Raw genomic sequence first — 26,679 nt, 5'->3', positions numbered from 1 at the left:
TTAGACAATTGTTACATTGCCTTTGATCATGTAATTTAGGGATCTCCAATCAAAAACAGTGCCTGCTTGAACTTGTTTATCTTTAAAAACAGACCGAAGGACTCTCAGTGATAGAACTTTGTTCCACATGTTTAGATCCTTGATTTTTCCCACATAACTCTGGGCTGCGTCAAAATTTCCACCCAATGAGTCTTGGTCTTGGCCAAGGAGGACGATTCCCCCTGGACGTATACTGTGGCTCCTGCGGTAAATCTTTGGACCTTTTCTCCTTCCGTTGAGCCAAAGCTCACAACGACCATAGTTGGACTCCCAGGTTAGGCAAAGGTGGGCCCATTCTTTTTTATGATTCAGCGGTGGGAACATAATACCCTCTCCACTCATATACAAACCGATGTTACCACTTGATTCAATCCAAAGATTTAACTCATCATAGTATGTTGTACGGTATGAAAACAGGATTGTTTCCCGATTGTCATTAATATTTGGAGATATCTTCATGCAAAGTGTTAACGCTTTCAGATCCATTGGTATTTTAGGAGACAAATACACATAGCTATTGTCATTTTCTTCTGGGAAGTAGAAATAGTTGCCACCAAGATCTAAAAAAACAGAGTAAACTAATGTAAATGTAAGATTAAACAGATATAATACATCAAATAATATAATTAAATATAGAACCATAAACAGAACGCATATATTATCTAGCTGGTGGTACAGGATTTAGAAGGGCAACAGAATCATCTCTTTCTCAGTGGATTCCCAAACATGGAACACAGAAACTGAATTCATCATTGGTGGTCCACTAAAAACAATATTGTTTCAGGCAGTGACCAAAGACAGACGTTTTCATTGTCATGACCTACAGCAAGAAAATGACTAACCCACAATAATTATTATGATTTGATGCTCCCATAGAGCTATCTTGTAATAGTGTTTTAATTAATTTAGAAATCTATTATCCTTGTATTGTTACTATAGCATGCAATGTGAAAATAGCATTCAATGTCAAAATAACTCCCGAAGAGACGTACTCCCGAAGAGAACCGAGGGACATGGGACAACTGGCATGGACATCACCCTTAGAAGAATGTGATTTGTAGCGGGGGACAGTCATACTGTGTTTTCATTCATTCGTGCAACATTGTCCCTAGAATGGAAATGCTCCTTCTTTTGGGAATTAGATATAATCTGTTTTTTTCATATCTTTACTACTAAACAAGTATGGCACTTGTACTCCCACCCAATGTTATTTGGAATGACCAGCTGAGTCTTCCAATTGGAAGTTACAGGCTAAATTGCTGTCTGATGAGGTCATTATTGTTATAAGCGTGTGAATTAAGAGAATATGGTCTGCTTACCATTGGTTATGTTTAGTTTCAGTGATGACTCTGATATTTCAACTGTAGGAAAGTATATAAAGCACAAGTGAATAATGTTCCCAAACATGAGATTTTCACATTTTGCAGTATTAGTTATTTACCCAGAAGCGGTAGCCTTTATTCAGATAGGGCAAGAGGAGATCTTGCTACTTGGGGTTAGTAAGTTTGGGCAACCAACGGGCTCTAGATGGTTGTCTTTCCCCTCATAGATTCTTAATGACACAGTATATTCTATGACGCTTTCACAAAGCTTATAAAACTTTACCCCATACCTAGACCACTTTGTGGGTATAAACTGTCTGAAGTGCTTTAAAACTTTGTTAAGAAGGGACTCATTGATGCAGACATCTGCTCGGAAGTATATTTCTCAGTGTACTTTGTTTATATAAACGGTCAAAATATGGGTCACCTCTAGGTAGCATTGGGCAATTCCCTTTACCCACCCACCAAACTACCCTAACACTACAAACCAAGGAAAAAAATTTACGTATATTTATTTTAATTTTTTTCCTCTCTAGAACAATAAACCAGATAAACCAACTACACTAACTCCTTTTCCCTCTAACCCCCTACCAAACTAAAACTAAACTAAAGCTATACTTTTTTGGGGTGAGGGGTGTAAGTGTTTAATGGGTTAAATGGGATATTTCAGGGTATAAAGGGTTTTATTGCAAGTTTTACAACACAATGCATGAAACAATCATGTGACTGCTGTGATTGGTCAACACAGCGATCATGTGACTCCTCCATAAACTGCTTGGTTCTGCCACGACTGGCTTGGTTGCGAGGCAGTACCTTGAAGCTAGGAACAACCGGCTGCCATGTGCATTGGAGAGGTACCTCCATAGGGTAGGGAATGGGTTAATACTTACCAGGCTCTGAGGATTTCTCTTCTGAAAATGAAATGGAACAAAAACCACATAATTTAAAATCAAATGTCTTTATTGAACATAAGGTGGCATTGATTATCAATCCCCATTACCTTAGTGCAGCTCATTACTTACATGTATATACTACCATATACATTGGTGCATGAACCTAACAGGGTAAAATTATAACTAAAATAGAATAAAAACAGAATAAATATGATGTTTCTCTAACATTAGCCAGCCGGAAATGCTTGACACTGCTGTAATTCCAGGTGACCAGACAGCAGATGCATTTGGCATTCTCGGTCTGATAAGCAACAGGTTGCGGTTAAAAAGAAACTGCAGCTTAAAGGCAAGAAGTAGGCAAAACTAACATGTCCCATATTAATGAACTAATTTTGTTAAATAACATCTAACACGTTACTGTGAATTATTGAGAAATGGCCTACGTGTCATCCGGAAAACCAGGTGGTTGGGCACCCTTCTATACTCTTTTTGATAATTTTTTTATCATATAAGAATGATTGCATTTATTATAATATTATTATAATGTATTATTATTATAATTTCACAGTGCTACCTTCCCATGAAATGCTTTATTCACGAATCCAACATACCTGCTGTCTCTGTGGGGTCTGCAAACACTTGAACTTCACACAGAGTTAGGAACTCTCTGTTGTCTGGTATAGTTATTGTAACATACTGGCCCTCCATCCCTTTACAGTTAAAGGATAACGTTTCTCCATAGTTCATCTTGTACACCACCCCACATCTGAAAAGCAGATCAAATTCCAAATTCTTAAAGACGGTTAAATCTCCAGCCATAAAACTTATTCTAGGATCTTCTAAGACCCAACAGGCATGATTCTTCTTTTCCAATATTACCTGGGATTCTTAATGCCACCGTCTGCTTCTGAATCCCCTATACGGACTTCCGCACCGTTAATCCTTTCTCGGCAACAGTCACCACGGTTCGTGATAGCAACGGAATGTACACGCATTTTAGATTTTAAGTCCAATCTCCACCATGGGTTAAATTGCTTTAGCGTGTGTGTGCATTCTCCTGCCATGTAATTACTGCTCAAAGACCCATCAATAGCTGTTATAACCTCTGACTTGCGTGAGAAATAGCTGGACTGTGAAGGAATACCTGCTGGAGCCACGTTCTTAGCTGGAAAACAGATCATAAGTTAGCTCCAAACCCAATATATTTTATGTACCTTTAGTTAATTAAAAGTACTATAGATTTTACCTCCATGGTGTTCTTTCTGTAATTCAAGATTTCCGGTCCACTCTGCACCTAGAATAATAAAACACTACAAATTATTTTAGTTTGTTGACGCAGAAAAAACATGAACTGGTTAATTGATGGTTGGTTATCCTACACTTAATTGAAAAATTAAGCTATTTTACATTTTTTTAGATCAAACTCTTACACTGATTTGCGGCACGTCCAATCATTTGTTAAAGATTAAAGGTAAATCTGTGTAACGTGTTAACCTTTCATAAGTCTATTTTTTTGTTTTAATTATTCTCGTTACAGTTAGAGCAGTTAATATTTGGAATTCACCCCATGGCGCATATAGAGTTATAACAATAATATTGAAAAAACATTATCTTATTTCATGATGAGCACCTAGCAATTATATCATGCCAATAAAATGGTACTTTTAAATATAAATCAGTCCAGAAGTAATTGCCCCAATTGTGCTGCCACTGACAATACTCATTGTTGATGTTCTCTATTAGATGTGTTAATATTTTTTTTAAAGTATACTAATAACGTGTTAATGCTATCGAATATTCTAGACTTTTTAGATTTCCCTAAACAAGTATAAACTCACTTATTGCATCTACAGGCACACCAAACACCTGGACTTCACAAAGGGTGAGGGACTTAGCCTTTTGTGGAATAACAATTGTAACGAACCGTCCTTCCATGCCATCACAGTTGAATGAAAAGGTTTCTCCAGGGCCAATAGAGGACACCGTTCCACAACTGTTTTTCGAAAAGAAATATCTTGTAAGCTTTCTTTGTATCTAGATTTCAAAGTTTTTAACACTAACACTCTTTCTAAGATCTATATTTACCATCATCTACCAAGAGTACATAGCTTTCTGTTTACCATCAATTGCCAAGATAGACACTATCTATCCATGTACCATTAACTATCCTTAGAAACGGAGCTTTCAATTGTCCTGGATACATCATGTATAATCTATAAATTGATTACAGATTAAAGCTGTCTCCTTCATTTCAATCTGTGTTTTTGGCCATTTCATATTTGTACATCTCTGTGTTCCTGTATCACACCACCATGACTTATTATTATCCCCATTATGGTTAACATCTGCGATGCATTGTCCCTGCGCTTTAGCTAGACAATGACATTAACTACATATGTTTCTATAAAATGAAAGAGAAAGTAGCACTTTCATGTTTTCACAGGGGTCCTTAGTATTTTCAGTGGGCCAAGATATTCAGGAAGCAATAACATCTGCCTTCAAGGTTATAAATCGGCCTCATTCTGCTGTCAATGTTGGCTTTTGTATATTAAAATCTTTGCTTCTTAGAAATGCCATAAGCTAAAACTACCCCATTTTCCAGACTAAGTGATAATATATGGGTTGTATTAAAATGTAATATATATATACACAGGGTTTTTCTTCCAGCCAGTAGCAGAATTTCCAACATGAATCTCTGCCCCATCAAGGTCATGTTCACAACAGTCTCCTCTGCTGGTCACTGCTATAGAAAACACTTTGTGGTCCGATTTCAAATCGACTGTCCACCATGGATCCACTTCTTCTTTAGTCCTAGCACACTGATCATCTGGAAGCAGGTTTTTTAAGGAACCATCTGCAGCTCTGCGTGAATCACATTCTCCATCAATGCTAGACTGGTATGTTACGCCCTGGAGAGCTACATTTGGCGCTGGAGAAAAAGGGATAGTTGTTACTATCAATGCAATCATACGAGTCCTTAGACTACCACCAACGCTGGTGCACAGTTTAGGTGTCCGTTTAAAATCCTAGCAATTCCAGTTGTTCCATAAATGACGGCCACATTGCTATAATTCCAGCATGCTGTTAAATTTAACTTTAACCCAAAATTATTGCTAAATGCTGAACAGTAAAGGTTAAAATAACTTGCAAATGCATTCTTACACCTACCTGCATTGGAATGCTTCAAGATATTTCTTAATTCAGTAGCCTCTGTGTAAAGAAATGTATACTTTAATCATTTATAAATGTATCATTCAATGATAACAATAAATGTATAGCAATAGCTTTCTAGCCAAACACTGGCATTAAATAACATTACACATGCTATTATTATACATTCAAAATTCTGTGTTATTCTACGTTCAATATGATTATAAAGGTAAAACTGCCAAGTGCCCCTGTTTTGGTGGGACAGTCTCTTTTTTGTTCCTCGTGCCCTGCCTAGAAAAATCTCACTCTAATGTGCATATACACTGTAGTAGATATAGCTGAACAAGATTTTCTTAATATTATATTTTGGTCTTGTTTTTATTTGTTTTACTGAATTACATAAGAAGTTATCAGTAGATAATGTAAAAAGGTCCTTCTGAACTACTACTCCAGCCTCACCTCCCTCCGTTGGCATTTAAAAACTGGATTTTATACTCCCATTTGGTAGACCATACCCATCATAGACATCAAGAAAGGATTGAGTTCCTGAAAGTTAATGAGCCTCTACATTGTACCCCACCAAAAATTGTCTTCTAAATAGAATTACTTATTACTTTCTTTATGTCTCATAATATCAATAAAAGTGAAGAAAACATAAACTGTTGTACAGACAAACCCACATTTTTTAACCACGTTCGCCAAATAGCATGTACTGATCATCTAATAATAAGAAAACATATAAAATATTTACCATGGTGCTCCTCACTGTCATAAGGAAAATGTGGGACTGAAAAAAAAAACCAAAAAAACTAATTTATGCTTTCATGGTTTCAGAATTACATTTAAAGATCGTTTTGGAAAGCAGGAATACAAACACATTTCACACGCATAGACTCATATTTATGACATTGCACCCAGAAGGTATATTTGAAGCTGTAAGTTCAATGGCCAGCCACAGGCACATACCATCGGTGGATAACGGTTCAGCGCCATGGAAGTTGTTCATCCCCATGGCAGCTGTAAACCTTCATGTTGCATACATCCTAAGTTGACCTTTTTTTGATAGACAGTCCTGCCTTCTACCCTAGTAAACCACTTTTCAAGCAGTTAGAAAAATGTTATCAATAATAGTCAGAAATAAACAGTGTGCCTCGATGTTTGGAGCATGGTTCAAAATGGCTGCTGCATGAATACAAGTGGACGGGGTTACTGTAAAGACACATCATTTTGCTTTTTGGGATCCCTTTAAAAAGTGCACTCTCCCATTCTCAGCTGGGTGCTCTATAAATCAATGGGGCCTTAAACAAGCCAGATGCAAGAAGGAAACACAGATCATTCCCTGGACATGTCAAACCAGATGCAAGAAGGAGACACAGATCATTCCCTGGACATGTCAAACCAGATGCAAGAAGGAGACACAGATCTTTCCCTGGACATGTCAAACCAGATGCAAGAAGGAGACACAGATCATTCCTTGGACACTTCAAACCAGATACGAGAAGGAGAAACAGATCTTTCCCTGGACATGTCAACCCAGATACCAGAAGCAAACTCAGATCTTTCTCTGGACTTGTGTGAGCTCACTTACTTGTATAGTTTTCTGATATTTCATCACCATAAATCTTCACCTCACAGAGGGTCAAATAGGCGGCTTTGTCTGGGATGGTGACCGTCACATACCTCCCCACCATCCCACAGATAAACTCTATTTCCTTTCCAAGACCCAAGGATTCAATTGTGGCACATCTGAAAGAAAAATATGTTACAAGTTTATTTGCACCAATAATTTTTGTTGACAACCTCTAGTTTTTTGTCTACGCAAACTGCACTAGAATAAGCAGAACCTTTAACCTAAGAGATAGAGGTGGTGTGATAAATTATTATTCATGGCTTCACAGTAAAACAAATATATCATTAGCATAGCTGCAAGAAGTCCTGATTTTGCCAATGTCCATGTTGCTGGCTGTTCCAGCCTATGCTCTAAAAATTAATTCATTTTTACACTTAACTGTAATTATAGTACAATGCATAGGCGCACCCAATAAGGCAGTTTACCAGGGATGGCTACCAGCGTCTTCGATGGAGATGGGGAAATCTCTTCGATGGAGATTTCCCTAAAGGTGCCATGACTACCACAAGAAACATCAAAGAAATGGGTATGCTTGTTAGGACACTTTGCCTACACATGCAGGTTTCCGAGAGGCAGTGCCATCTTCGATATGGACTGTTCTGAAGACTGCTGTTATAAGTCAATAATGTCTTACTTGGGATTCCTTGTTCCACCTTTCTCTTGAGATAATCCAATTCTTATCTCGGCACCTTTAATCCTCTCATTGCAGCAGTCACCTCTATTCATAATCTTCACTTTGGTAATATTGTACGTATTAGTAAGATCCACTCTCCACCAGGGCTCTATGTCTAAGTCTGTGTGGGAACAATGCCCTGACATATATTTATTGCCCGAGGAACCATCTATGGCGTTCGCAGCTGCGCCAAACTTATCATAGGTGCTGGATTGGGAACTCACTCCTCGGAAAGCAAGATTGATACCTACGAAAAAGACAATATTTAATTAAAGAAACCTAAAACAATTACCTTGCTTATTCTAGCAAGCAATGCCTATGGATATCTGTTTTCTTATTTTTCTTATTTTTAAGTATGCAGACCTGCCATGGCTTGGGTGATAGCAGTAGTATAAAACTGGTTAAAATAGCTTACGTAAGGGGTCCGTAAGTTTGTGTATCATACAGGACTACACAACAAGTGGAAACAAGGAAGTCCTGTTTATTGGGCAGGATACATAAACATAAGGGGTGAAAGCAGAGACAGGGTACCAATAAATCAAAATAGGCCTATGATTAATAACTTTGTATAGCTCAAAACGTGTGAGGCATTTGTTTTGTTGGTTCCAAGGGTGAGCCTACCCAGTTTTATGATATACTAAGCTACTATTGCAGTTACATATCTTCTAGAGTCCAGATGAGTGATTTGGGGTAACCTTAGTGATGGGGTAACCTTACCCAACAAACTGCTCTCCAGCTGTACTACATTTCCAATGACCCCCCCCCCCCCTCAAATCTATGTTGAGTGTCGGATTTAGCCCAGCCAGTAGAAAAAATGCAATGCCATACAGGGTACATCATGGGACCTGCAGGACCATTTTTTCATGACATACCATGTACATCATTGGTCGTTAATGTGTTAATAAGACAAACAGCAGAGTATGTGTGCAGATAACCTGTCCAGCAGTTTTAAAAAAAACTAATTCTAAATATTATGGCTCATACAATATTTAAGCAATAGTAGCTGTTTCAAGTTTACAAAATAGAATTTCAGACTAAGACTCAAAAGACAGAGGCAACCATGCCACATAATGAAAAACGAAGCCAGGGGGATGACAGACACAGATGATTTTACTGTAAGCAGACTGCATTTGTCCTTGTCTGTCCCCATTCCCAGCACTGTTGAAATCTGCGTTTGTTTGACCACTTCTTTCCAAGCATTGCAAAATATCTAAATGTTTGCACATTTTATTTGTGAAACATAACACAAAAATCATTAGACTTCTCTGAAATTACAGACATCTACGGCAAACAAAACAGTTAAAGTAAACATAAAAATGGTTTAAATGTGAGCTGTCCTCATCCATTTTCAAACACTTGATAGGGAAAAATATACAAAGACCCAAATTCAGGATGAAGGCCGTTCTAATCCTCATTCTGGGGCTGTTCTTAATACAAGGTAAGTCCTTTATTATTGTATAATACAAATCATTATTTTGATAAATATGCAGATTTGTGGATCAGTTCTTAAATTCATATTCCATCTAATTATTTCCTGGTTAATTGCATAATTTGTGAATAAAGCTCTCCTCTCTTTTATCGGATCTCGTACCTATTATTGATGTTTAAACAAACTATTATTACATATATTGTATGCCCTACTTTTCTGAATAAATGTTTCATCTATGTTGTGGAATTTAACCCATTTATAATTAAATGCCAAAAAGGAACATTATTCCTAATGATGGGTCCCTGAACCCATTCAAGAAATAATTATTTATATGGAAATTAGCATCTCAATCGTTTGTTCCATTTTTTATTTAATGCTTAAGATACAATCCCACTTGCACAGAACATTACTTTCACTTTTTTGTACGTTAAGATGTCCCGTTTTGTTGCTTCTACTAAAGCTTCTATCATGTAAAAGTAATTCGAAATCATATAAAACAACTCAATTGTATATGTTTTTTCTGTTTGTTTAGAAACAGCATGGTATTTCTTTCTTACATTTACAATAATAATGTAGTAATCATAGCAATATAGTATTAATAGTAATCATTCCTGGCCTCTGTAATACCAAATATTATGTGATATATATATATATATATAGGTTGAATATAATGTTTACGGCCGTCTTTAATGCAAGACAAAAGGGGCAGCTGCCCCAAATCCAGTCATTCATGGGTGGCCCAATTTGGTGGAAGCCACCACATTTTGTAGTGTCCTGCCAGCTGTCTACAGAGGGGGACTTGAGCAGTGCCAGTTGAGGAGATCATGAATCTCCCTCTACCTGGCCAAAAATGAATGTAGGGTGAGGTCTGTTCATACAGACTCGTCCCTCGTGAAACATGCTGGGTATTGATGCCGAGGACTGGGATATGATGTCATATTTCAGCGCTCAGAACTGAAGCAGCATGCAATAAAGCACTGAAACAGGTATGTAGGGACAGACCTCGTTCCCCCCACCAAAGGACTGAAGAAAGTTAAGAGAAGGGGAGACAGGTGAGACCTAGTAAGAAAATGGAGATATAAAAAGAAAGATGTAGGGGAGACATAATGAGAAGGGAAGAGAAAGGGGAGAGATAGAGAGAAGGGGAGATAATGAGAAAGAGGAAAAATAAGTATGCAGGGTAGAGCTAGTGAGAGGGATACGATGGGGAAAAGGGGAGGGATAACGAAAAAGGGAAGATATAATAAGGAAGGGGAGAAATAAGTAGAAAGGGGAGATGTGATGAAAATGAGGGGAGATGGGGACAAAGAGGAGAGATAAAAAGAAAGAAGAGAGAGAGAAACAGGAGAGATGAGATAAAGAGAAAGAAGAGAGAGAAACAGGAGAGAGCAGATAAAGAGAAAGGAGAGAGGTAATGAGAGGAGACAGGAGACAGAGGCGGAGAGATAATAAAAAGGGGGAAAGATAATGAGATGTTGGAGAGATACAGAGAAATTTGCATGACTTTGAGGCATACATATTTACTTTTATTTTTAAAATAGGGAGTAGGGGGGCAGCATTTCATCCTTGGACGGAAGGAGCACAAAGTCTTGGCAGCAGCTGCCCCTTGAGCCCGCAACACCAGAGAGTCTGTTTCAGGTTACTCGCCTGACCAGCTTCATTCATTTACCTTTGTATGGTGTTCATTCCCAGTCCTGCACATGTGGCGTAAGGATGTCATGCTAGGGTCAGAAGGACGGAAGACCTCACTGACTCTCACAATCTTCTCCTAATCTGCAGAGTCTGTGCGGAAAGTACACGTGACTCTTTCTTGAGTGCCTCCAGCCGCATTTATATACAGGGCCCCCCAGCAACATACTTGCCTCTAGAAGTGACATTGGCTGAGCAGTCACCCCCCCCATCAAGCAAACAAGCATGGTCCATCAATGCTTGCCTAGGGTCCCATAAATATTAAAGTCATAGTAATGTTATAACTTTTTTTTTTTAGCTGATGCCTTGAAATGCTGGCAAAGTGACTGCACTGAATTAGAAGACTGTAGCAGCAGCGAAGTCACTTGTGGCTCAGGGGAAGATTCATGTTTTGTAATAATGACAAGCTACCCTAGAGGTAAGTTTCTTCCTTTAAAATGTTGGTGATACTTAATAACAGAGCAATATCTGGGGAAGACAACATACACACAAATTGATCAAAAATTACACTGTATTTCCAATGTTTTGCATATTAAAGATGCATACTTTGCACGCATGATCCCAAAATGAGACTGTTGTCTGTACAGGACCAGGCGGATGGAAATACACAACCCATGTGGCTATACACTGAAATCTTATTGGAGATGGGGATTGATTAAAAAGTCCCCATCGCAGGCAAACAGAATGGACAAATCATCTTGGATCTATGTATCAGTATCTGCCAAATAGACTGTTATTATGTTAATATTTTTCAAGAAATAATAAGGGAAACTTTATTTTTTTTCACAGTTGAGATGAGACGTGGATGCATCCCACAGAAGATCTGTGATGGTGTTAAACGCTACTATCATTCAGCTTATTGCTGTACAACTGACCTCTGCAATAAGCCTTACCATCGTTACTAGACAAGACAATAAAACATACAAATGACAACTGCTTGATTGTCTTCTATAAACAAACTGGAAGTGTCAAATATTGCCAAAAACACCTACGAACATAAGGTGCTCTGTTTTAACAAGGAACCTTTCTACCCCTCTTCAAACGATGACAGCTAGGTAAATAAACCTTATATCTGCAAATTTAGGCAGTACATGAATGGAATTATTCGGAAACAAAAAATAGAATGTTTTACTTATTAAGTTTCTAATAAATGTATTATGGATTTTAGGTTACTTTAAAAAAAAAAAAATTAGAACATAAAACAGGTAATAAATGCCACCGAAACTAAAATGTAAAAAAGTGTAGTCCTAATAATAGAAAATAACCAGGAACTTGAAGTACCTGAGATAATGAAGCATTAATGAAGAACTGAAAAAAGACGCAAACACATTCCAATCAAATTATCAATTTAACAAAGTACCACAAAAGCAAACAGCCATCACCAAATGCCAGTGTAAACCTGTCACGGAGCTGGATAGTCCGACCAACTACCTCCTTTAGCCTGGGACGACTGACTTATACAACATATTAGTGCACCGTGGGGTGGGGGGGTCTGACATTAAACTAAAACAATGGCGGTCACTCCATGGTTGCATATCCTATCTGTCTGCCGGAGATAATCCCCTCAACAAGTAATGGGATGATATACTGCTGGGGGTAGATACAGAAGTCTTTACAAACCCAGGACCCATGGTCAATAGGGAGGAGGCTGGCTGTCAGGCCTCTCCAGTGGCCCTGGTGATGGAGGGTTTCGTCACAAAAACCATTTGTTTTTTCTCCACAGCACGGTTATATGTGTGTACTTTGTTACGTTTTTTGGAAAAAAAAATATTTACCCTGTTCTTCTTCTTCTTGTTGTTCATCTGGAATGTCTTCTTTACTGGCTAAAATATGGGGGAAAAAATGAGTCGATAAAATGGCGTGAATGAAGTACTTACAGAGGATTTGGTGCAAGATGTGTGTGTTTAGTAGAGGAATAGAATACAAATGAGTATTTTTGTTAGTAAAACGACAATAATACTTTCTTGCTCTATTTTATTTCTCCCTAATCTGCAAGTAGAGTAAAAGTTGCAACTGCTGTGCATAGCAAAATCTAATAGAGGATATAAGAACCAGGATATAAGGATATAAGGATTTAAGCATTTGACCTTTGCAGGCATTCTTGATAACTCTGATCATTATTATTTTTCCTTTTGGAATATGTACACATCATCTACCCCTCACAAACAGCTATTTGGTCATTTTCTTATCATCTGTCTCTGTTTCTTATCAGCTGATCTGCAGGGTACTAGTTTTTGCCATCACCATCATCTAGTATATTGACTTTATACAAAGCTTAGATAGTTCTATTGAGTTAGTTTACACATCAGTAAAGTTTCCACAACATTAGAGAAGTGGCTCAAATATAATTTGTTTATTACTTTTCTATATATTAATCACATGATAAATAGTGCAGGCAGTCTGGTAGTTGTCCCTCAAGAAGGAAGCCCCAAAAAATGTTTACTAGTTACTTTAGGAGGAGAATTCCGAACTGTACTGTAATTATTGTACTGATTTTTTTTCTGAATGGAGGTACATCGGAAGCCTTTGTGGTCTAAGGTGACATGTTTTCCTCACCAAGTAGTCCCTTCAAATATTTTAGACACTAGACTCTGATGACAATTCTCACCAATGTTCATCTGGAGTCTAGTTTACTCCTAGTGACCTTATAATGCTTAACAATCCGAAAATGCTTCACCATCCGTGGAATACTTACAATAGTCAAAGTAGTCATCCAAGCGGCCAAAAAAATCTGTAAATGATAAAAGAGCATAATGTCAGCTAGTGGAGAAGATAAAAGATGAAGTTAAAATACAGAGTCCACACCTCCATTGCACATCCTCGATGGGTTGAACTTTAAGAGGCTTTGCTTGGCCAGGATTCACTCTGTAAGATTCTTGCGTACCTATATGCTTTGAAATACTTGTTAACTACGACCAACTCCCATCTTATGCCACAATAAGCTCTTCAATCCTGGTGTGGAACCAAATGCTTTCCACAACTATATTCGAGTCAACCTCACTACAGTAGGGGATCTGTTTCAGAACAATAAATCGAGGACCTTCGATTATACATTTTCCCTGAAGACATCTGATTTATTTTGCTATATACAACTACGTGCCTTTGTGTCATCTTCTGAGATAGCAGCCTGCGGACCTTTAAAGATCGCTGTCTAGAGGCAAAGTTATCCCAAGATTTGCTCTCCTAAATATACCGTTCAGTTATATCTGGCAGTAGAATGGCCCTTCAATACATCAATAGAGGAGTCTCTGGAAGGCGAGAAGTGGATGTACATCTGGGAGACAGAGGTCTCAATTGGCACCTCTCAAAAGGAACAAGCCTACAAGATGATGATGTGGTGGTACATCACCCCGACTAAACTCTACTATATGGGGTTTTCTTCCTCCCCTGTCTGCTGGAAGGGCTGTGGCTTTCCCGGATCCTTCTACGATATCTGTGTTCTTGCCCAATAATTCATATTTTCTAGAATTAGATCAAAACTCTTATTACACAAGTTCTACTCAAGCCAATAATGTCTAAGCCACAAGACACCAGAAACCAGAAAATACCTCGTCTCTAGGATTGCACTCACAGCACAAAGAGCCTAAGGTGTGAAACCAACCTGACAACATCTCCCTGTAAATAGTTAGAAACCTGATCTCAGAGGTGGTTGATATGGATTGTCTAACAGACTCCTTAAAATAATTAAAATATCTGATGGCAATCTTGGAGAGTGCATAACTGGCATTCAATGTGTTCTCTTAATATATCTCACTACTCTGTCAAATTACCTGTAAAATCCAACAAATAAACTTATTTTTTTTAAAAAAAATATATATATATAGCAGAATGTAGTAGAAATTAGGACATTAATGTGTAAAAAAAAACAACTATATTTGTATTAACTACAATTATTTTTCTAAACGTAACACTACATCTAAGGTTTCTATATCACTGGGAGTTATTTATAAAGAGCTGGTGGAAAGGATTTAACCCCTTAATGACAAAGCCCGTACATGTATGGGCTCAAAATGCATTGTTTTCAATGGGTTTAGGGACCGCCCATTGTCCTTAAGGGTTTAAAATGTGGTCCTGCTGATTGGACCAACACATCCGTTGCTATGGTAATAAGAGCACTTTTAAAACAATACACCAGAATTCCATTTTATAGAGAACTTTTACTGTTCCTTTAACGAGAATTTAACGAGAATTTAACATATTCCAGACATATCCTCACACCACTGGTAAAATAAAACATACTGAGTACAGGAGGGTTTTACAACTTCATCAAATGAAGCTTAATTTGCTAGAAACCTCCTGACTACAGATTTTATTTTGATATGGATGTGATTTTAGGCCTAGAATAAACAAATCATTAAAATAATAATAAATAAATAATAATAAATAGTAACACAAGCAGCAGAAGTTTTTCTGCTCTAGATTCAATAATGGTTTTATTGTGGTTTAAAACATTTTCTCTTTGAAAGCTACCTTTATAATAAAAATTACTACAACATTAACTAAAAAATATATATATTTTTGTCAATTGCTAGAATAACCTACCTGATTTTTACCTCTTTTTATCAAAGGCTTTTAGAAATGGACAGGGAAACGCAGGGAAGATTCATACTGTGTTTGAGTAAAATTTAGAACAAAAAATAATATTATCTTACTTACCTAACCATGAGAAATCTATTCCGGCTGTTTAAAAAAAAACAGAAAAAAGTTCATGCAATACATGTCACAGAATATTATAAACCTCTTAGCGCCTTCTGTCACACCGCTCAACTCCTTTGCATTTTTTCTACTCTTTAACATTTTTTTGTCCACCTATTTTGCTGATTTCAAGACTTTTGTTGCCAAACATTCCGTAGTACTATTTAATGCCCAAAACCTTGCATGAGGAAAAAAACAACTGTATTCATGGAAAATGTTGTATGGTTCTTAATATTTGTCAGATACACTTAATTGCCATGTAACACAGAAGCATGTACTAATAGGTTGTTGCCATAGAAAGTGACATATATGTTGGATCTGAGAATGGTACAAACAACAAGAGAACAAGAGGAGAACAGGTTACATGCCATTTCACCTGGGTGCCCCTAGACCAATCAGGCTTTCTCTGGTTGGCTACCGAAAGATCAAACCCAGCTGGAGATAGGGTTCTTCCCTAAACTAGCCAGGGAAGACCTCTCTCTCCAGATGCTTTACAGGGAATATAGAAGCATATACCTCCTTCAGCCCACATACTATGTATCTCCATTCCCAGAAGGTGCCTTGTCTTATTGATGTAGAGTGCATGGATATGACATTATAGCCAGGCTCTGTTCATTAGCAGAAGTGTGACCCATGCATTGGTAGAGACTTTGGGTGAGTTATGACATTATCAACTGATGCTCACTGTGAGTCTCCCTATGCCGACTGAGCAGTGGAAGGAGAAGAGTTATCTGTGCTGCCTGGAATCAGCCATCGCTTCTGTCATGGGAACTGTACACAAATATACACCCTGCCAGTCTAGGAGTCCAAAACTATGATAAACACACATAGCTACACACTGTTGATTCATCTCTGAAATCAGAAGTGAAAAAACTAGCTGAACTAGACATGTTAGCTGTATGTGAAACCACATGGAGGACCAAGAGCCTGAAACCTTAAAATCAGAGGTCCCCCCACCTCCACCACTCCTATTCATCTAGCCAACCCTAGCCATCTCTCTATAGCCAACTGAAAAAATTATTAGAGCATACACAAGTTTACTGGCGGAAAAAAAAGCTATAGTACTTTACTGCGAAAATAAAGATTTTGTTAAAGCATGTATCATTTCATAACACTTCACTTACTATTTTTTGTAGAAGGCACTTGTTCCTCTGTTAAAAAAAAAGAGAACAGATAATTAAATAAATTAGAATTTAACTACATAGACTGTATCCACATGTTAGTCCCTCCACGTGAAATCAGCAGCTACTGTGATATTACCAGCCCTGGATTAATGAAAAGTGTGTTTTCAACCATTGCATTATGTTCAACTTTTTTTCCATTTTTGTAGCAAATATGTAGCATAGACTTTTTTTTAAGATCATTGCTGCTGAACTGCATACATTTTTTGTATGATGTAGAAGAGGACTGGCAAATAAGTCCTAGAAATGTAGCCTAGAAATGGCCTAGAAATGTAGCAATCTAAACACATTTCACGGCTCAAACACTTCCATGCCAAACACATATGCAAAAAAAAATGCAAAAAAACTCAATACAGTAAATGACAGCTTACATGGTAGGTATGATAACTAAATATCATACCAAATAAACAAAAATTATATTACACCCCGAATTCTACAAATTAGAGGTGCTTAGTGGACAATGGTCCCACCGTTCTATTTACCAACCCAGTTAATGGATCTATGTGGTCACCATAGTAGAACATATTGCTTGGATCATGAGAGTCCGAAGATTTCCTTACCAGTAACTTCAGTTGGTACACCAAATACTTGGACTTCACAAATGAAAAGAGATTGATTACTTGCAGGCAGATTGACAGTCACATACTGTCCCTCCATCCCTGCACATTCGAAGGCAAGGGTTTGCCCGTGATCCATCTTCTCGATAACACCACATCTACAACAAACAGGAGACACGTCTCAAAATCCTACACTTGGCAGCACACATGGCCCTGTGTTCTATGGTTTTCTACCAGTCTAAAAACGGTAGAGTATATTTAAAGGACCAGACTGGCCTTCAGATGATATGTGTGTAACACAATGAGAAGACCCCTCTACTCCTGCCAGTGCACAGATTAAAAAAACACTTCTCAGTGTAGCTAATAAGATGTTTGACTTCTACTGCTCATTAATGAGAGCTGTATAGAAATTAGACTTGTGCATTCGTCTTTAGGCGAACATGAAAACGAACACAAAGAGTGCGTTTTCGTGTTCGTTCCGAAGACATGAAGAAGAGAATATAGCGGAGGTAAAACGTAGATGTCTTCGTCTACTAATCTCCCCGGTCCCTTCCCCATCTAGCCTACCTAAAAGTTACTGCATTAGGATTTTAAAAGTCTGTACTAGCGACTCTAGCGACTTGGCCGGGAGAGACCACTTGTTTCCCTGCTGCAACAGTTAAAAGTCCGTACAAACCAATAAAGTCGCTTGTACGGACATTTAACTGATTTCTGCTGGTCAAGTTATGGCACCAGGATTTTAAAAGTCTGTACGAGCAACTCTATTGGTCAGCAGCAGGGGGCTCGTCTGCCATCAACCATTGGTTGATGGCAGACGAGCCCCCTGCTGGCGACCAATAGAGTTGCTCATACAGACATTTAAACTCCTGGTGCCAGAGCTGCTGCGTAGTCTGTACGGCATTAACCCTGTATTAACCCCTTCTACAAAACCGGAAAAAACAAAGAAAAAACGAACACGAAGAACGCCCACGAATATTCGCCCAAAGAGAAGACAGGAACGGGCGAATATTCACAGAATACGAGCACAAAGACGAACACGAAGACCTCCCTGGTGCCCAGGTCTAATAGAAATGTATAAATATAAATTTGAGGTTATTGTTTCCACAACCTACTGCAAAGATACACAGTTATTATACAGGCATTTACATTGTGTTGTCAGCGCCTCCATTTTCTGCTGAGTTTCCAATTCTTATCTGAGCCCCATTAATGTGGTCGGCACAACAGTCGCCTCGGTTGGTGACAGCTACAGTAGAAATCTTGTGTTGTACTTTAAGATCAACCATCCACCAAGGATTGTCTTGTTCTGCAGTGCCGGTGCATTCAATAAACAGGTAATTACTGGAGAGCGATCCGTCGATGGCATTCTTTGACACTCCATACATGTTATAGAGACTGGATTGTGAGGAGATACCATGAACAGCCACATTTGGTGCTGTAAGACATGTAATAGACATATGTCATACATGGATATCAGGATCCCATCTAAGGCATGTAACTTTGCTTCTCCTGTGAAACTGCTATGCTTGTCGGACACAAATCAGAAAAGTAAGAGGGCACTTTTACTTATCAAAGCACACTATAGAGGGTTTCTATATTTGAAAATTAAAATATCGCTCATTTAAAGAACAGAAATCCTGCTGCTTAACCCAATAAGGACAATGGGTGGTCCCTAAACCCATTGAAAACAATGCATTTTGAGCCCGTACATGTACGGACTTTGTCATTAAGGGGTTAATGCTTTTGCAATATGTAGGGAAAAGGAAACTGTTTAATGCAGAGAAAAAAATTAAAACTCCTATTTTTTGGGTACTTTTAAGTTTTCTGCTTCTGGGAATTAGCTCATTTGGTTATCTTATAAAAAACATATGTGAACTATCAAACCCTTCCTATTTTTTATACTTCTCACTGATATTTTTAATCAAATTTTTATCTAATTTTTATTATTGCAGTCTATTCCAGCACTGCTACTAATGGAGCTTGGTGTTAGGCACGATGGAATATAAAATGTATACATTTGTACATGTTATACTTATGTCTATAGCACACTAATCTAGTACCTCCATTAAGAGTTGTCTTGAGTTCTTCTTCACTCGGTTGAACGTCTGTAAATTTAAAATGTAAAAGAACATTTTAACAAATGTTTCACAGTAGATGCTTTAGGAGGACTGGCTAATGTCCTCACCAAAAAAGAATGCATATTAAAGTACTTTATGATAACTTAACATACATTCATTTTAAAAAAAGAATATATAAATTATTTTTTTCTTATCATGCTGCATGTTTGTTAAATAAAGTATTATTTGGAGACCCGTGAGTACAAATCTCCATTTCTGCATTTATATACATGCAGCTCCCCTCCTCCGGTGTGGTCCAACGATTCCCAATACTGGTTTGGTGCTCCCATTAAAGTCAATAGGTTAAACACATCTCCTGCATGGTGGGAGAGTGGCAAATGCATTTGCATGTGGGACCCCACAATAATTTAAAGAGACCTCTCAGCTAGTATATGCATGAAAGTGAAGTGAAACCGTAATTGCCATTTTCTGGTTTTGTACCTGAAGGCGTGGCAAGAACACCAAAAACTTGAACTTCACAAAGGACCAGGTGCTCTTCACGTCCAGGTATTGTAACTGTAACATATTTTCCAATCATTCCATGACATGAGAATGAAATTGTTTCTCCAGATTCAATAGTTGAGATGACACCACACCTATAACACATTTCACAGGGATTCGACCGATTACTTGCGTTCATACTGTTCTATTATCTAATGCAAGATCCATTAACCAGCTTCAATTTCTCTAAGAAACAAATATGAGTGAAATCACTTGGACCTACTTGGTGCTGAATAATATGTGGTCTACTGTAGCCAGGATTTATATTCCAGGCAGCTCTAAGCATGCAATTTACTGGTTCCCCTGGATCAGACCACTAGGTAGATGAGTTCCTATGGCTTTGCCTAGTCCATTTGCTCTTGGGCCTGGTATCAGATGCGTATTCATAAGTTATATAGTTTTACTATACTCATTTGAGGAGAAGACAGTTTTGGTAGAGGCTCAGTAGGCACATGCTTAAATGGGCTAAACATGGTCAAATGGACCTTAGCTGCTTTGTAACAATAGCTTTGATTTTTTTTAATTTTATTTTTTACAGATATTCGTTTCTAAAAGCAATTTGGTCTCTGAAGTAACAAATCCCATTGTTTTTACATTTAGGGCCAGACCTACAATATAGATATACATGAACATGGGTGTGTATGGCGCTAGGTGGATGGGAGGCATCACCATCAGATTGCCTCCCCTGTTAGTAAACAATTGTATGCTGATGAAGAAAACCACTTTCACCTAAATTACCTGGGATTTAATCTTCCTCCTTGCGTTGGGTCATTTCCAATTCGTATTTCAGCCCCATAAAGCCTTTCTTTGCAACATTCCAACACTCTATTGGTAATGGCAACCGAGAAGATTTTGTAACTTTTCCTAAGATCCACCATCCACCAAGGATCCAATTCTTTCTCAGTGTAAGAGCATTGAGACCTCAAGTAATTATTGGCTGTAGATCCATCATTGGCATTTCTAGGCCTCCCATAATAGGCTTGAGTGCTGGATTGTGTAGAAATTCCGTTAAGAGCTATGTTGGGGGCTGAAAGATAAGATTTATGCTCAGTAGTGTAGACTACAAAAACAGAACATTGTTTCATTAAAATAACCCAAACATGAAAGTGGAGAGTATTTTAGTCATCTTGGTCATTCCTTCCTTCTTACCGGAGCTATGCCAGGCCTCCTCCCCACGAAACTTCAGTTCTGCAGGCTGCTTATCCTGACAATCTACAATTCTGCTCAAAGTGCTGTAAATGTTATATTACATTTATTTGTGTTTTAGAATGTATCCTGTACTGTGTACACTTAGCTCAGGGATGGTGATTTTCATGAAGAAGATTAATACAAAAACTTTTACAGAAATAAAATTGATTTTGACGGAATATAGCATTAACACTTTATCTTCAAGTAAGTCTATATTAATTACTAGGTATTCTATGATACAGGGATCATAACAGGAAAGTTATGATTATGCGTGTGACCTGGGTTTACCCAAATGTGGTGTTTCCGGAGTAGCTTTTACAAAACTATAATTGACATTGACATGGTACCATTTTTTTATCCTCAAGCAAGACCATATTCATTAATAGGTGCTGTACGGTACTCTAACGAGCATGGAGACACTAAGGGCAGTGAATGTTAAATGAAGGCAAAAACTATTTTCTGAAATTTGACAGTTAAGGTAGTTCAATAAGCACCATAACTGCTCTGTGATCAAAGATATTATTAACTTCTATAGTTTTTAGAACATAGGTGGCCATTCATTGTGATTGGGGGCACAATTATAGAAAATCCTATGGGCATCCATGCTAAGAGCACATACTGCAAAAAGTTGGAATGCACACTCCCCATACTATTACTTAGGATACTTACTTGGTTGTGCCAAACTGAATTATTGGGGTTATTTAAACAATTCTAGAAAAATGTAATGTAATATGTAATACTGCTGAAAACAAATGCCCATATCATTTTAACCACCTTTCACCATTTGGTTATGTATTTTTAGCATTAATTCTTACCTGGAACAGCAGGTTTTCCAACTTCAGGAGAACTTGAAGCATCTGCAAGAAATGTCATTACAAAATGTTAGTATCACGAGCCACTGACACTGTTTTTTCTTACTGCACAAACATTCATATTTTTGTCAAATTGTATATTTTATAATGGACAAACATATTGGTATGTGTGCTCACCTGCTCTAAGGTGCACCTGAAAAATAATATTTAAAACCAAGAACAGACTGATCATTGAAAAACCCATTTCACAGATCTTTCTGTTCTACTGGAAACTAGATGACTGGTCAAGAGAGCCACTGAGCTTTATAGAAAATGTTTCATAATACGGTGAGGCGTGGATTTAACAAGGGCAAAGGTAACATCTTATCTGTTGAAATATTTAATGTGGCCTAAAAAGTCATGTTAAACATCCAAGTCAAATACAAAACCAAAATTGTGAACAAATTGTATCTGATTCCAATTTTGATTGCATCTGCTACCTTTCCTGCAAAAATGGGAGAAATTCGTCACATAAGTTCTGAGTCACATTAAAGGGTAATCTTGATTGACTTAACTAAACACCATGCAGTTGAATGCTAAAACATGACAAGCAACCCCTACTATGTTTGAATGGAGCTGAAAATTGCCCAATTAATATTAGGATTATGATTCTGTGGGGGCCATACCACCAACACAATTCTTTCATTCTTCTTTATGCTGAAGATAGTTCTTAATTACTTTGGCTGTATGTTTAGGGTCGTTGTTTGGGGTATTGCATGATGGATAAGTGTTAGTCTTTACTACTCGGCATTGAGGAGACTATTCATTCTGACCAAATCCCCAACTCCATTTGGCAAAAATGCAGACCAAGACTTGCAAGGAACCTCCACCATGCTTTACTGTTGATTGAAAAACACTCATTCTTGTACCGCTCTCCAGCCCTTTGGCAAACAAATTCCCTTCTGCTACGGCCAAATATTTCAAATTTGACTCATCAGTCAAGAGCATTTGCTGTTTCTGCACCCCAGCTCCTGTGTTTTTGTGAACAGTTGAGCCATGGTGCCACCTCCCTCCATTCCCTATACTTCCCCCACACTCACACATGGCCCTTGTCCTACATGCTCAGTTTTATTTAATTGTTTTGCATTGATGTCCTACACTGTTATTTACACCATCATCACGTGCTTTTACTCTACAACAAGCTGGGAACAAGTCTTCCCTGTTTGTGTATTCCAATCCCCAGCCAGTATCATTAACTGAGCTTGCTCTTAAGCATGTGCATAAATCTACTTTCAGAGCAACTGGATATAATGGGAAAGAGGTTCTATTGTGTTTGTATACAGCTGTCACCGCCTACGTTAAATCATCTGATATAATGTTGAAATATGCATGTTAGGTTAAGAGAGTATTACAAGATTGAGGTCCAAGTAGGTTGTTTGTTAAACACACATGCAAACATGTATTGGTAAGGCTTCAGCTTAATATTAACTTGGCCAAATCTGTTAATATATAACTGTAAAAAGTGCAAGGAGCCACTGTGTGTAGTTACCAACACTTTTCTAGAGCTGAAGTGCCTGTGCATGTGTATTGTTAGAATAGTAGGGGCAGGGCCGCCATTAGGGGAGTACAACTGATACTAGTGTACCAGGCCCAGTCGCACTGCTCTCTCACCTGAATGTCCAGCAGGGTCATGTAACATGCATTAGGTAAGCCTGCGGTAGCCAAGACCCTGGTGTAATGGAGGGCCCTCCATGGGACACTAACTCCACCAGCCCCCCCATTCTGACATACTTCTCGGCCAGGGCTGTGGGCTGCTCTTCCTCAGGCCCAACATGAGAGACAGAATATGACGTCATAACTCATGACATTGAGGGAGCAGAAGATGTGGCACTGCCCAACCCCCTCCTGAACCAACAAAGGTAGGTTGTGCATGTGTACGTGTAAATAAAAATGTTAATGTGTGCAAGTATGTTGCTGTTTGTGTGTATGATATGTGTGTGTACATAAAGATGGGGCCAATTCAGTAGCATGAAACGTAGGCTCATGGTGAGTGAAGCAGCTGCATCTGTAGTGCTGCAGTTTCTACCTTGGGTATGTATTTTTGTTCCCATTTTTTAAGAATGTACATTAAAGTTCTCATGGAGTATTTTTATTATGCATTCTCCTTAGGTGGGGATGTCAGGAAAAGTAAACTGTCCCTTTAATTGTATATGAACAGTTTCACAATATAGTCAGGCGTGGGTTGAATAGAGGCAAGGGCATGTTTGACCTGTTGAAATTTTAGATGAAGTCCAGCACAATGATCAGTGTTAACCCTAACAGTGTAAGGTTGATAAAGATATATAACATGATTTACACTGTCTACCTATATCTTCACTGCAAAACACAGAACTGTTTACATTTATATTTTTTTAAATACATTTTAAAATAGTAAAATGTTGCGTAATAGAGTGGAAAGCCCCCAAAGATAATAGTTGTGCACTATGGTGCTTTGTTATCACTTTTATATGCATTCTTAACAGGGCTGCCATCAGAAATTTTAGGGCCCCTTACAGAACAAATGGTCTGGGTCCCCTCCCCAAATGACCCCCTCCACACCAAGCAAGCTGTTTGAGGAGCTGACAAGCTTTTCGTTTGCAAAAGATGGACAATCTGGGGCACAGATGGGGACACAGACAAGCTGTTTGAGTACGAAGATGGCACTGACATGCTGTTTGGGGGCACTGACAAGCTGTTTGGGGGGTACTGACAAGCTCTTTGGAATCAAAGACAAGCTATTTGGGGGTAAAGTTTGCACAGACAAGCCTACTGTGTCAGAATGAATACTGGATAGTAGTGCCACAGGCTATGTAATATTTACCAATATTTAAATATATTGGTGTCAAGTGTCATGCCGGCAGTGGCCAAATGAGCACTCACCTATTACCTAGCATGGAGTTGAGCCCCAAGCTAGGAGGACAGGGACTTAGACAAAGTCAAAGGTGATAAGGCCACTTGTGTGGAAATAAAACTGCACTGATTTACTCACATTGCTGAGCACCTAGTGACTCTTTATTACATTTGAGGGTGCTCATGCAATGAAGGTGCTGTCTGACCGTCTCCTAAGTATTGAAGGCTCAGGTGTAGGCACATAATTTTTGGTACCGAGTGTAGCAGGCAAAGCATGCACTGATCCAGATACCTCTATAGTAGGGTGCATTGTCCCGGAATCAGTGGCCTCCCCAACTTAAAAGTCGTCTTTTTTTTTTGAGGAGGAGAAAGAGGGGTGCCAAGCGGTTGCTCATGAATACGTTTTCAGCAACCGCTCGGCGCCCCTCACTCTCCTCCGTGAGTCCTCTAGCTTGGTAGTGGTGCCAGCATTTGATGCAGAGTGTCGGAATATGACATCATATTCCAGCGCTCAGCCGTGAAGCAGCGTGCGCCATGGCAGAGCAGCTAGACAGAGGCCTCACGCTGCCACCGCAGGACCTCTGCCAGGTAAGTGAACTACAAAGGGGGGTACAGGCCGGGCTGTTTGGGGACAAACATGGCAAGTCCTATGTGTGTTATCTCGGTGCTGGTCAGGTTCTATGTGGGCAGTGTGGACGCCAGGGCTGGCTTTGGGGTGTGCAACCTGTGATCTATGCCTGTAATGTAGGGGTTTTATCTATACCATTAATGCTGAGTTTTTATGTAAATTCCAATTGATCTATACCTGCAAAGCTGAGTTTGTGTGTTATTCTGTTGTTCCATATCTGCAATGCTATGTTTCCATACATTATTGTATACCTGAAAATACAGGATTTGTATGTCTGATTCTGTTTATTTTCTATGCCTTCAGTGATCTATGCCTGTAATTTAGGGGTTTTATCTATACCATTAATGCTGAGTTTTTATGTAAATTCCAATTGATCTATATATGCGAAGCTGGGTTTGTGTGTTAATGTGTTGATCTATACCTGCTATGCTATGTTTCCATACATTATTTATGTATACCTGCAAATACAAGGTTTTTATGTCTTATTCAGTTGCATGTGCTGTTTCCATGTGTTCTTTATTTGATCTATAACTGAACTACAAGGAGTAAGTAAAAGAGAGATGTGGTTTAGTGAATGAGGAGACAAAGGGACCCTGGGGATGATTATGGGGAGAGGATCTCTCAATGTCACGGTAGGGTCAGAAGGAGGGAAGACTGACTCTCACAGTCTTCCCCTAATCTGCAGTCAGTGTGGCAAATATATTTTTTGGTGTGGGAGCGGAGGGAGTGATTGCATGCTAGGGAGTGTGGAGCGGGGCCCAAGGAAATGCTTACACAGGTCGGGCAATACAGGAACAGAATCACAAGACCCAGCGGCCCCATTAACACTCCGAGGTCCCACGACACTTGCAGTGGCTCCCACTTTAACTTCTGGCAGTTTTGTGTATTTAAGGCAGGAGCAGACACTGTTCCAGTGCATTTGGCTGTGTCCTGTGTATTGTGACTACAAATCCGTTAGCTTCTTGACCTTCCTCTCTGTCTCCTGTTTGTGACTCAGCTAGTTTATTGGTTATTGTCACGGTAACCCTCTGAGGCTGAGGACACATGGGGTAAGTTAGAGTTTTGGAGGGGGGACTGGTGGATTCCTTACATGCCTGCCCTGTCCCCTCTTATGTCTTAAGTCACCCTTTGCTCATTGGGGAGCACAAGGTGAACGTGAAACCCCATCTGGCCTACCCTTACCACACTTATACAGAGGCATTCATGCTCACACACTTATACAGAGGCATTCATGATTAAATGCAAATTAATGCTCACATACATTCAAACATACATGCACTCTAACATACAAACTCCCTCTCGTACCCTCC

General features: G+C 38.7%; 1 pseudogene; it reads right to left on the bottom strand.

Annotated features, from left to right (window-relative positions):
• LOC149285433 (uncharacterized) lies at positions 1 to 25,051 on the bottom strand (annotated as a pseudogene).
• Positions 25,052 to 26,679: the final 1,628 nt, after the last annotated feature.

This window comes from Sceloporus occidentalis, unplaced genomic scaffold (genome assembly GCF_023333645.1).
Source record: "Sceloporus occidentalis isolate IW3139 unplaced genomic scaffold, rSceOcc1.0.p SCAF_79, whole genome shotgun sequence".
Taxonomy (NCBI): Eukaryota; Metazoa; Chordata; class Lepidosauria; order Squamata; family Phrynosomatidae; genus Sceloporus; species Sceloporus occidentalis.
Note: the sequence above shows the minus strand (reverse complement) of the source record. Positions and strands in the feature narration are given on the sequence as shown.